At 34.3% G+C, this 12,264-nt stretch overlaps 2 non-coding genes across 2 annotated transcripts; one reads left to right on the top strand and one right to left on the bottom strand.

The window, feature by feature from the left end:
• Window positions 1–7,391: 7,391 nt before the first annotated feature.
• LOC149016053 (small nucleolar RNA R71) lies at window positions 7,392–7,498 on the bottom strand. The gene has a single exon (XR_016173769.1). It is a non-coding gene; the product is annotated as a small nucleolar RNA R71 (small nucleolar RNA).
• Window positions 7,499–8,904: 1,406 nt separating this feature from the next.
• On the top strand, window positions 8,905–9,006 carry LOC149016052 (small nucleolar RNA R71). The gene has a single exon (XR_016173770.1). It is a non-coding gene; the product is annotated as a small nucleolar RNA R71 (small nucleolar RNA).
• Window positions 9,007–12,264: the final 3,258 nt, after the last annotated feature.

The raw sequence follows: 12,264 nt of genomic DNA, 5'->3' as shown, positions 1-12,264 counted from the left end.
AATTGGAAGTACAATCTCTTTGGGGTAATGGACATCCATAATAAATATTATTTATAACAATTCTCAATAATTGCCCAATTAGAGCCTTATTTTTATGGAAGAAACTTAATTTTTTTAATCTTTTAAGCTTCAACAAATCTTTTCGTGCAATTTTACTCCTCACCCTCAATATTCATAATTTAGTAACCACTATTCATAATTTTTTTAAATCTTTTAAGCTGATCCAGACTCTCATTATTGACCCCCACCTCCTATATTAAATCTAGCTCTACCCCTATGAAAGACCAACGTATAACGACCATAGTTGCCATCAAATGTCATACTTTCTAATATTTTTTTTGTACACTTAAGTTCTAATAGAAATATTATCAAAAAAAAATCTAACATAAATTATAATCCATGTAGTTTTTTTTCCTTTTTGTGGGATAAGATAATTTAGAGTTGGGATCTCTATCAATCAAGTAGAGCATTGTACTCCTCTCACACCCCCTCCACCATATATTTTAGAAAGAAAGCTACACTATACTAAACTAACATAGGGTCGGATTGGCCTGAGGGCTAAACCCAAACCCCGATCCTATCATGACTGATTATTTTGTAACCCAAGCCCACCCTTCGGGTTGAAAAAAATGTGCCTACAATTTGGCCAAGCTGAAGACAAGTTTGGACTATGCCAGGTCAATAAGGTTTTATTAACACCTCTACTCAGCATTGATAAAGTAGTACACAAATGCTCAAAGGTGGAACCACAATCCTTATATCCAGACTCCTTAATTCACGTAGTTGACACCATAAGCCATACGCCAGTGCAAGAGTTTCGATCCTTTGCACGCTCATGTTGGAATGATAACCAGCGGCTCTCTTTTTTCATTTCCGAGAGAAGGGGTTTTAAGGTTGTGTTTGGCGTGAGTTATAGTGCATAACACCATTTATTTATTTTATTTTTTATTTTTATATTTTTTGAAGATGAAGTTCATCGGGGCCAGCTTACGCGCACCTTGATTACATCCTCAAGAGGGAGACGCTGTCTACAAGGGTCGAAGCCATGACCTCTCAACTGAGAAGTATGGATCCCTAACACCATTTATTTTTCCTATTAAAGGAGTAGCATATCCCTCTAAATCCAGATTGACTGTGCTCTCCTCTACCTCATATTTTTGAGAGACACCTATATCTGAACATTGACAAAATAAACTAAAGGCAAACCCTAACAAGATGAACAAAAGCAAATCCTCCTAAACATGTGGTAGAAGGTTGTGAGGGGAGCATAGACCTCTACATATCTCCCATCAAACATTTTGTCTTGAAATGATGTACCATAATAATAAAAAAGACAAAAAGAAAAAAGACTCATTGATCAAAAATCCACAAACCTGCCAAAAAGCAGTAGCAGCTCACCTACCTAATCCTTGCATTTAGCCTATACAACACAAGTAACTCAATCACCATGAAAAAAGGAATTGGTGGCAAGGGACAAAATTGTAAGGAAAAACATAAAAATGAGAACAGAGAAGGAATCAATTTGTTGGGTATAATAGACTATAAATGACAGCAGCTCCACCAGTCACTAAAGGCTTAAACTAGAAATTTGTGCTAGTGGCTAAGCATGGATGACCATGTAAATTTGGGGATCCCTGAGGTAAAACCTATATAAACAAGTAGACTACGCACATACGAGGTCTCTGAATCGTTTCCTTTACAATTACATTCAATTTTTGCTCTACAACTAGCCAGAGCTTTGTGATCAGTTCCTTAACTAACTTAGCCTTTGGAAGTGGCCTCCCGACCCCGAGGTCGGGCCACGTCTAACACTATTTTGCAGGTTCATCCTCAAAGATATAAGGGCTGATAGATTTTGGACGCATCACATAGTGAGGGAGGGCAAAGGCTACTGACTTTAAGAGGATTTCCTTGCCCACATGGGATAGGAGTTTTAATTTCCAACTTCAAGCTTTGAGGTAACTTTATCAGAAATTTATTGGAAGGCCTTTGATTTTGAAGCTCTTATTTTAGGTGAAAGGCCAAGGTACTTGGTAGATTGTTTTGCATTGGAGACTTTAAGGACCCTAAAGAACCATTTCATGAATTTTAAGGGTGTGTTGGGGCCAAACACCAAATTGGACTTATGGAGGTTTATTGTCTAGCCACTAGCTTTGCAATAGAGGTCAAGGCAGTCTTTCAAGTTGCATATAGGGTCCAATTTAACTTCTGAAAATAATATGCAATCATCTACAATTAATAAGTGAGAGATGGGAAGAGCTCTGTGTTTGACACTGATACCTTTCACTAGATAGGTGGATTCAGCCAGCTTGATGACTGAGCTTAGTCCCTAGGAGTATAGAATAAATAAAGCTGGTGATAGCGGGTCTCCTTGCCTAATTCCTCTTGAGGAGACTATTTGATTGTTGGTATTCCCATTCACTAGAATTTTGTAGTAAGTTGATTTAACTATACTCATCACCATAGTTGTTCATTTTCCACTAAACCACAACTTTAACAGCATAGACTCAATATATACCCACTCAAGCCTATCATATGCCTTCCTCATGTCCAATTTGAAAGCCATGTATTTCTTCTTGCCTTTCTTCCTCTTCCTTATGTAATGAAATAATTCCTAGGCCAAGAAGGTGTTGCGAAGAAGACTTGATGGTACGAAGGCATATTGGTATGGAGCAATGATGTCATTTAGTAAACCTTGCAGCCTTGTTGCTAACATTTTTTAAATTAATTTAGAGGCAACTCCCCCCAAACTAATTGGCCAAATATTCTATGGTGTTTATGGGTTATCTACTTTTGGAATCAAATACACATAAGAAAGGTTGATGTTTGCATTCATATGACATGTAAGAAATAAATTAGATACAAAAGTTGGTAAATCATGATGGATGGAGTCTCACATCTTTTGGTAGAAGAGTGGAGGCATTCCATCTAGTCCAGACGCCTTGAGGGGGTGCATTGCAAATAAAGCACTTTTCACTTCTTCAACTGATGGTACACTCTCTAGTATGGTATTCATCTCTTCATTTATCATGGGCTCAACCGCGTGCAATGGATTCTGAAGAGCTTCCAAATCAATTGGTTAAGCAGTAAAGGCTTTTGTAAAATGATCTGTAAGTAAATCTGTGATTTCTTCTTGACTTATAATCCATTCCCTTGTTGAATTCTTCACTCTCGGAATCCTATTAAAATGTTGCCGTTATAGGGTTATTGCATGAAAAAATGATGTGTTGAGATCTCTCCCTTGCAACTAACTTATCCTTGGTATTTGAAGCCAAATCTCCTCTTCTTGCCATTTCTTCATCTATTTGGTCTATTACAGCTTGAATTTCCCATTCAGAATATTCTGCTCCTTCCTTGCATTGCAATTTCTCTAATTTTTTTCTGCAGCTTTTCTATTTCCACATGCACCCACCCAAAAGTTTCTTTGTTCCATTTTTTAAAAGTATTTTTTTAGTTCTCCAATTTGTTCAATAACTTGACCGAAGGAGTTTCTTGAACTTCTTCATTCCATGTTTGCAAAGCCACCAACTTGCATTCAGAATGCCTAAACCAGGCACTTTCAAACCTGAAAGGCCATCAGCCCTTGCACTTTCCTCCCTTGGAATCCATAATTATCGGATGATGATCTAATCCACAAGCTGATTTTGCAAAAACTGTAGCATCACCATATTCACATCTCCATTGAGGATTGCATAATACCCTATCCAATCTAATTCTCACATTTGCATTGCCCTTACGTCTATTTGATCAAGTATATGTTGGTCCCTTGAAACCCATACCCATGAAGCTGTAGATGTTAATCATATCTTGAAAATCTTGACAATCATGTGCTTGAGTTGAGGTGCCACCTCTTTTTTCTTTCCAAGACAAGTAAGAATTGAAATCACCTAAATACAACCATGGTTCATTTCTTGTAATCTCAATTCCACATAGTTTTTCCCGTACTTCCACTATATGCTTCCAAATTGGATCACCATAAACAAAGGTAATGAAAGTTGGGTTTTCTTTGCTAACGCTAACCTCTGTATCAATCACTCATTTGTCAGTTTTCAACATTTTAGTTTAATATGTTGCTTCCAAAACAGTGATAATCCACCTTTCAAGCCTTTTGGTGCTATGTGGTTGTTCAAGCCTTCTTGAACAATGATTATCAATGTGAAGACTTGTCTTTGTACTTTCTTTTAAGGTATTTATTTAAAAGCCTCAATATAATGCAAGATGATCATGTGTTTTCATCAGATATGGCACTGATAGGGCCATCCAAGCTAAGGAGCTTGCAAAGTTGTTTTCTTTGTTCAGGTCCATCACCTAAGAGGCACTTGTTCCATCACACGTACTTTCCAGACCGATGACGGTTAAGCAATTAACTGACCACAAAGAAACTTCCCCTAGTAACTAACCGTCGTTAATTTCTGCTGGTAATTAATTGACCACCAAGGCCCTCTCGATGATGGTGTGCCAGAGATTATTATTCTCTGCAGCTTTCCTTGTCATCTTGTGATCAGAAATGATTCGAACTCTACTTTGCACGGGGAAAAAGAACGATGTCATAATGGTAAAATTACATATTTGGAAGTAGATAGTGTCAAAATCATCATTCATAGACGCAGGATGGCAATCCATCTTGCAACAACTACTTAGAGCATGCTTTCTCTTGTGTCCCGAAAAGAACAAGTAATAAGTTGATTTCATGCATATTATTTTAGACATTTAATTTACTATATTTCCGTATGTTTATATCAATTTACCTTAAGATGATATGAAAATGAATATAATGCACCCGTTCCTTTAATTTCTATAATTATGGTGATTTTATATATTTCCAAATAAATTCTAATTAAGATTTATTACTTTTACGTGTAGGAAATTATCAATCAAATCTAGGTATTATTGCAAGAGTCATAATGGAATCAAATTGGATTTTATTACACTTCATAAATGAAAGTCTTGATCATCAAGTTACAATGCACTCTAAAAGCTTCCTCAAGTCAAAAACATGGAGAGAATGAGTCATTGCATGGTTCTATATTTTATTTTCTATTTAAGACTTGATCAAAGAAGGAAAAAGAAGGAAAAGAATCATATTCGAAGAAGGAAGACAGAAAAATCCCGTTTTTAAGTGTGTCTGTCGAGTTTTGATCAATCCCTTCATCGGATGGTCATCCGGTGTCTGATCAAGCTGATTTTTGGAAGAGAGCTTCACGACTTCTTGATATTAAAATCCAACTGGAATTGTGCATTCGAAATCTCTAAGTTAGTCTGATTTGTACGCCAAAACCCTCCTTAGTTGAATCAGATAGGAACTCTGAGTTTGATTCAAACTCTAAGTTTAATCTAGGAAATTACTCTATAAAAAGATAGCATACTCCAGCAAGAAGAGGGAACGTTTTTGGGAGCTTCGGAAGAGCATAGAGAACCTTCTTGGAGCTTTGGAGGAGCGTAGAGGACGAATTTCGTGTTCTCAAACTCTTCTGTGATGTTTTTAATTTCTAGTATGAACTAATTTGATTTTTCTAGGGATCAGATGTAGCCTATCTTTGAATTTCCACTCTTGAATTCATCAATATATTTTGAATATTGTTTCCTTTGATTGAGTTTTTACTTCTATTCTTCATGCTTTTGATTAATTGGCCACCAATTAACTAATTGTTAATCATAATGAACTGAGAGGGGATTTATATATTTAGTTCATTGGATAAAATCCATGAATTACACGTAGGATAGAGAAATATTTACATGGTTTGTGTAGTTGTTACATGGGAATCCATAGAATTTAATGATTTTTAGTTGTTTTAACCCACATAAAAATATAGTAGGTCAGCAATTGAGGGAATTTTTATTGGTACACGAGAGAGTATAGTAAATAGGAAAGTAAATCTTGACTATCAATCAGAAAAATATTTGTCAAATTATAAAGAGGGATCAAAGGGTGGGAATGCTTAGTTATAATAAATAAGTTTGGGAATAAAATTTTTCTTCATCTTCTTTCAATGTTCTTGAACTCTTCTGTAATGTTTTTAATTTATAGTATGAACTAATTTAATTTTTCTAGGGATCAAATGTAGCCTATCGTTGAATTTCCACTCTTGAATTCATCAATATAATTTTGAATATTGTTTCCTTTGATTGATTTTTACTTCTATTCTTCATGCTTTTGATTGACCACTAATCAATTGATTTGTTAATCATAATGAACTGAGAAGGGATTTATTTGTTTAGTTCATTAGAGTAAAAGCCATGAATTACGTGTAGGATAGAGGTATACTTACATGGTTTGTATAGTTGTTACATGGAAATCCATAAAATTTGATGATTTCTTAGTTGTTTTAACCCACATAGAAATATAGTGGGTTAACGATTGAGGGAATTTTTATTAGTACTCGAGAGAGACTAGTAGATAACGAAGGGAATCTCGACTATCAATCAGAAAAATATTTGTCAAATTATAAAGAGGGATAAAATGGTGGAAATGCTTAGTTATGGTGAAATCTGACCCCTAGGTTTTTAGTTATTAATCAATCTCAATTTAAATTTCAATTTGCATTATAATCTAGAATAATTCTCTTCCTTATTCGTTGTTCAAATAAAATTGGTATAATTAATTTGGTACTTAATCTATAGTCCTCGAGGGAACGATTTTTTTATCTTTATATTACTTGTTACGATAACATACACTTGCGTTGTTATTTTTCACAACAAATTTTTGGCGCTGTTGCCGGGGACTATTAGATTAATATCAATATCAGTTATTGCTAGTTTTAATTTGAACCTTTTTTTTCTCTTTCTTTTTCTATTATTTTATTTTATTTTATTTTATTTGTAGTGTGAATTGGAGTTCTTTCAGGTCTTTTTTATTTTGCATGAGAAGGAGAGGAAACAATAATTTACTTCAATTTGATCATGAAATTGAAGCAACTTATCGAAGGAACTCAAAAGCAAAGAAAGACAGAACAAATTCATCTTTCACTTCTAGAGCAATGGATCTTGATTATAATCCACCATCTCTTGAAGTTAAAGCACCAAGGCGCAAGACTTTAGGAGAGTATGTTGCGCCAACTATGAGAGATAATAGGGCAGCTATAAGGCGCTCACCTGTAGCAGCTAACAATTTTAAAATCAAGCCTGCTATCATCACAATGGTGCAAAATAATCAATTTTCTAGATTGCCTAGTGAAGACCCAAATATTCATATTGATGGGTTCTTGGACATTTGTAACACATTCAAGAGCAATGACATTACTGATGATGCCATAAGATTGAGATTGTTCCCTTTATCATTAAGGGACAAAGTTAAGAGTTGGTTGCATTCACTACAATTAGGATCCATCACTACTTGGGATCAAATGGTTCAAAAATTATTGGTAAAATTCTTTCCACCAGTTAAGACTGCTAGTTTATTAACAGATATTTTTATTTTTTTGCAGTATGATTCGAAAACACTATTTGAGGCATGGGAAAGATTCAAAGACTTTCTAAGGAAATGCCCACACCATAGAATAGAGCAATGGAGACAAGTTCAGATTTTTTATGATGGTCTATCTAATCCAACCAGAACATTAGTAGATGCTACAGTAGGAGGATCAATCATGAAGACATGAACAAAGATCCAACATAAATTTTTATTGAATGTTATGGCCTCAAATGCATATCAAAGGCCAAGGGATAGAGTTACCCCAAGAAGAGTTTTGCAGAGGAATGAAACTGATCCCATGACAGCCATGGCCTTCCAACTTGAAGCATTGACAAAGCAAGTAGAGTTGTTAGCAACTAAAGGCACCAAACCTCCAGCTGTGATATGCAAATATTGTGAGGGAACACATTATATCAATGAATGTCAGATGGGCAATCATTTTGAGCAAAATCAGTTAGAGCAAGTAAAATATATGGAGAACTTCAACCAACAAAATAATCCATATTCCAACACATACAATCCAAGGTGGAGAAACCATCCAAATTTTGAATGGAAAAACAATCAAGACAATAAAAGACAACCTTAAAATCAACGAGCTCAATCATTTCAGAAAAAAAAACTCCATGGGAAGATGCTCTTGAGAAAATGGCTACAGTTTCTTCACAATTTATGCAGAAGCAAAAGACCACCAATCAGAATATTTTTGCATACATTAAAAATCAACTTTTTGTGAAAAATAACAACATAAGTGTACATTATCCTAACAAATAATATAATGATAATCATTCTCTCGAGGACTATAGATTAAGTACCAAATTAATTATACCAATTTTATTCGAACAAAAATTGGTATAATTATTTTTTAATGGATGCAAAAATATTTTGATTAGTGGTCTCTTGCTTCTGCATAAATTGTGAAGAAACTGTAGCCATTTTCTCAAGAGCATCTTCCCATGAAGCTTTCTTCTGAAATGATTGAGCTTGTTGATTTTAGGTTGTCTTTCAATGTCTTGATTGTTTTTCCATCCAAAATTTGGATAGTTTCTCCACCCTGGATTGTATGTGTTGGAATATGGATTATTTTGTTGGTTGAAGTTCTCCACATATTTTACTTGCTCTAACTGATTTTGCTCAAAAGGATTGCACATCTGACATTCATTGCTATAATGTTTTCCCTCACAATATTTGCATATCACAGCTGGAGGTTTGGTGCCTTTAGTTGCTAACAACCCTACTTGCTTTGTCAATGCTTCAAGTTGGAAGGCCATGGCTGTCATGTGATCAGTTTCATTCCTCTGCAAAACTCTTCTTGGAGCAACTCTATCCCTTGGCCTTTGATATGCATTTGAGGCCATAACATTCAAAAGATTAAAAATTTATGTTGGATATTTGTTCATGTCTTCATGATTGATCCTCCTACTGCATCATCTACTAATGTTCTGGTTGGATTAGATAGACCATCATAAAAAATATGAACTTGTCTCCATTGCTCTATTCCATGGTGTGGGCATTTCCTTAGCAAGTTCTTGAAACTTTCTCATGCCTCAAATAGTGTTTTCGAATCATACTGCAAAAAAATAGAAATATCTATTAATAAATAAATTAGCAGTCTTAGCTAGTGGAAATAATTTTACCAATAATTTTTGAGTCATTTGATCCCAAATAGTGATGGATCCTGGTTATAGAGAATACAACCAACTCTTAGCATTGTCCCTTAATGAGAAAGGGAACAATCTCAGTCTTATGGCATCATCAGTAACGTCATTGCTTTTGAATGTGTCGCAAATGTACAATAACCCATCAATGTGAATATTTGGGTCTTCACTAGGCAATCCAGAAAATTGATTATTTTGCACCATTATGATGATGGCAGGCTTGATTTCAAAATTGTTAGCTGCTACAGGTGGGCGCCTTATAGCTGTTCTATTATCTCTCACAGTTGACGCAACATACTCTCCTAAAGTCTTGCGCATTGGTGCTGTAACTTCAAGAGGTGGTGGACTATTATCAAGATCCATTGCTCTAAAAGTAGAAGATGAATTTGTTCTGTCTTTCTTTGCTTTTGAGTTCCTTCGATAAATTACTTCAATTTCAGGATCAAAAAGAAGTAAATTATTACTTCCTCTCCTTATCATGCAAAATAAAAGACCTGAAAGAACTCCAATTCACAATTACAAATAAAATAAAATAATAGAAAAAAATCAAATTAAAACTAGCAATAACTAATATTGATATTAATATAATAGTCCCCGGCAATGGCGCCAAAAACTTGTTGTGAAAAATAACGACGTAAGTGTACATTATCATAACAAGTAATATAAGGATAAAAAAATCTTTCCCTCGAGGACTATAGATTAAGTACCAAATTAATTATACCAATTTTATTTGAGCAAATAATAAGGAAGAGAATTATTCTAGACTATAATGCAAATTGAAATTGAAATTGAGATTGATTAATAACTAAAAACCTACGGGTCAAATTTCATCATAACTAAGCATTTCCACCCTTTTATCCCACTTTATAATTTGACAAAAAAATTTCTGATTGATAGTCGAGATTCCTTTCGCTATCTACTAGTCTCTCGAGTACCAATAAAAATTCTCTCAATCGCTAACCCACTATACTTCTATGTGGGTTAAAACAACTAAGAAATCATTAAATTCTATGGATTCACATGTAACAACTACACAAACCATGTAAGTATATCTCTATCCTACATGTAATCATGGCTTTTACTCCAATGAACTAAACACATAAATCCTCTCTCAATTCATTATGATTAACAAATCAGTTGATTAGTGGCCAATTAATCAAAAGCATGAAGAATAGAAGTAAAAACTCAATCAAAGGAAACAATATTCAAAATTATATTGATGAATTCAAGATTGGAAATTCAAAGATAGGCTATATCTGATCCTTAGAAAAATCAAATTAGTTCATACTAGAAATTAAAAACATCACAGAAGAGTTCGAGAACATTGAAAGAAGATGATGAGAAACTTATTCCCAAACTTCAGATCTCCAAAGCCAACCAACGTCTCCAAAATTCATCCTCTACACTCCTCCAAAGCTCCAAGAAGGTTCTTTATGCTCTTCCAAAACTCTCAAAAACGTTCCCCCTTCTTGTTGGAGTATGCTCTCCTTTATAGATTAATTTCCTAGATTAAACTTAGAGTTTGAATCAAACTTAGATTTCCTATCTGATTCAAATAAGGAGGGTTTTGGCGTACAAATCGGACTAACTTAGAGATCTCGAATACACAATCCCACCTGTTGGATTTTAATATCAAGAAGTCGTGAAGCTTTCCTCCAAAAATCAAAAGCATGAAGAATATAATTAAAAACTCAATCAAAGGAAACAATATTCAAAATTATATTGATGAATTCAAGATTGGAAATTCAAAGATAGGCTACATCTAATCCTTAGAAAAATCAAATTAGTTCATACTAGAAATTAAAAACATCACAGAAGAGTTCGAGAACATTGAAAGAAGATGATGAAAAATTTATTCCCAAACTTCAGATCTCCAAAGCCAACCAACGTCTCCAAAATTCATCCTCTACACTCCTCCAAAGCTCCAAGAAGGTTCTCTATGCTCTTCCAAAGCTCCCAAAAACGTTCCCCCTTCTTGCTGGAGTATGCTCTCCTTTTATAGATTAATTTCCTAGATTAAACTTAGAGTTTGAATCAAACTTAGATTTCCTATTTGATTCAAATAAGGAGGGTTTTGGCGTACAAATCGGACTAACTTAGAGATCTCGAATACACAATCCCACCTGTTGGATTTTAATATCAAGAAGTTGTGAAGCTTTCCTCCAAAAATCAGCTTGATCGGACACCGGATGACCATCCGATGAAGATCTTGATCGAAACTCAACAAAGACCCTCAAAAACGGGATTTTTCTGTTTTCCTTCTTCGAATAGGATTCTTTTTCCTCTTTTTCCTTCTTTGATCAAGTCTCAAATAGGAAATAAAATATAGAACCATGCAAGGACTCATTCTCTCATGTTTTTGACTTGAGGAAGATTTTAGAGTGCATTGTAACTTGATGATCAAGACTTTCCTTCTTAGAGTGGAATAAAATCCAGTTTGATTCCATTAGGACTCTTGCAATAATACCGAGATTTGATTGATAATTTCTTATGCGTAAAAGTAATAAATCTTAAGTAGAATTTGTTAGGAAATATATAAAATCACCAAAATTATAGAAATTAAAGGAACGGGTGCATTATATTCATTTTCATATCATCTTAGGGTAAATTGATATAAACATATGGAAATATAGTAAATTAAATGTCTAAAATAATATGCATGAAATCAACTTATCAACAAGCACCTCCCAAGGATCATTCATTTCACTTCTAAGATCAATCAATTCTTCCATCACAGTGGTGCACTCCAAAATGCAATATTACTTAAAAATCCAAAAGCTGCATAGTTAAAAGAAAAAGAACATTTTTAGATAATGCTAACCAAGAATGAGCAACCCATTCCACCTTTATGTAGAAGAGTAATAGACACCACCTAGAGTTGTCTCCAAAAGATATCAAACATGTATCTTCCGTACAGGCTTGTTTGTTAGCTATTCAAACTAGCCTTCTAAAACACACATATTGACTATTAAATGTCTATTAGGAAAAGACCCACACATTTAACAAAATAAAATTTTGAATTTTCAAATAAAATCATTAAAAATACAACATATTCGAATACTATGTTGCAACTCTAGCAACTTTGGTTCTCCATGATTCCGGAAGCAGTGAGTTTGGATCCTTCTCACAAATACAACAGTATTCTTCAACTAACTTTAAGGTAGATTGCTCAAACACAAGATGAGCTGAGCACTCATC

This window comes from Hakea prostrata, chromosome 5, assembly GCF_041222555.1.
Source record: "Hakea prostrata isolate BN-2017 chromosome 5, UWA_Hpros_2, whole genome shotgun sequence".
Classification (NCBI taxonomy): domain Eukaryota; kingdom Viridiplantae; phylum Streptophyta; class Magnoliopsida; order Proteales; family Proteaceae; genus Hakea; species Hakea prostrata.
The sequence above is the reverse complement of the archived record's forward strand: the minus strand, read 5'-3'. Positions and strand labels throughout refer to the sequence as shown.